This window comes from Pteropus vampyrus, unplaced genomic scaffold (assembly GCF_000151845.1).
Source record: "Pteropus vampyrus isolate Shadow unplaced genomic scaffold, Pvam_2.0 Scaffold460, whole genome shotgun sequence".
Taxonomy (NCBI): domain Eukaryota; kingdom Metazoa; phylum Chordata; class Mammalia; order Chiroptera; family Pteropodidae; genus Pteropus; species Pteropus vampyrus.
The window spans coordinates 37,438-38,927 of record NW_011889241.1 but is presented as its reverse complement, the minus strand read 5'-3'; the positions used below and the strand labels follow the sequence as shown (position 1 = coordinate 38,927).

Sequence of the window (1,490 nt, the reverse complement as noted above, 5' to 3'; positions counted from 1 at the left end):
TTGCAATATCCAATAATCCTTGTACGCCCTCAGGGAAAACATTCAATAATAACAATTACTTAATTAAGAAAAGACTGGAACCCTAATGGTTAGGTCGAATATACTACTTCTGAATCTTGGTTTGGTTAGACAAAAGAAGTCCAAAATTCATTCTCAGCTTGAAAATAATATAACACCTCTCTATACTTTTGCAGATAAAGTTGACAAAAGTAGTAATATCAGAAATAGAATTAGTTGCCTTTGGGGCCAACCCATGCGAGGACAAGTAAGAGGAAGAATTGTTAATTTTGAAACGAAGTCCTTCTCTATTATAAATACTTAAAAGACATGTGTGTATTGCTTTGGGGGAAAAAAAAAGACAGTTATTCATAAATAAAGAGTAAATCGCCAGGAAGCATAATGTATAACTATTTTAAACTTCAAATGTTTTTAAATATGTTTTTATTTCATTATTTATTTAGATGTTTAAGCTCTTGCAATAGATTCTTACAAGCTGGTGAAGACTGACAAATTGTTTCCCCCACAGATCTATAATCACACATCCCCAGACAGTATAAATACATAGTTGCACTAACATTAAAACACATCGCCATGTTTATCAGTTACATAATAAAGCAAATTATCAAGTATCCCAATATTAAGTTGCACAGCTCAAAAGGCATATAAAATATTAGATGTCTGCTCGATTCATTAGCTGAAAACTACTTTTCTGTTTTGCAAGAGAGATGGGAAGAGAAAGAAAAAAATTACACTTTAAACAAAATAAGTTGGTAAATAAATTCAGATTAAATATGAAAAAATTACAAGAATTTTATCATTTATGATTAAGAATTATTTTAGCTACAATAACTAAGCATCTCTACCTTTTAAATATTTACTACATTAAAGAGCATATTCTACATGTTCTCCACAACACAAAGGCAACATTTTACTAAAAATACTTAATAGCCACCTCCCATTTTCTTTGAAGCCCTCTTGAAAGAAAGTTACACCATAATTGCAAACATTAAAATTAATAGTAAGCCTTTTTTGTTTGGAAGCATTAAAGACATATGTTTTTATACAATGTAGATTTTCAAAATGGTGGCTTTGAAATATGGTTTTTATATTCTGCACCAATTATCATATGACTTAATTTTTTTTTTTTTTTTTTAGGTGAAGCAATCTTTGGTTGACCTCACAGAATGCAAGGACCTTGTCAACTTACAATCCCTTATTTTCTATTTTTTATGCCTACAGCACCTGGTCTTCCTAGGTGGTACCCTATTGAAATACTAACCAGGCCCACCCCTGCTTTGCTGACGAGATCAGACGGGATCAGGCTTGTTCAAGGTGGCATGGCAATAGACATATGACTTAATTTTATTCCTCTTATATCGCACTTTATTCAAGAGTGAAAATGGTTTCAGTATGATAGTCACAATGTTCTTATCCCTTAAGATAGAAGCTAAGGGTTTCGTTATTTTGTTTTTGACCATTTCAAGGTAAAA

General features: G+C 31.5%; 1 pseudogene; it reads right to left on the bottom strand.

Annotated features, from left to right (window-relative positions):
- Positions 1-1,230: 1,230 nt before the first annotated feature.
- On the bottom strand, positions 1,231-1,349 carry LOC111732436 (annotated as a pseudogene).
- Between the last annotated feature and the right edge of the window lie 141 nt (positions 1,350-1,490).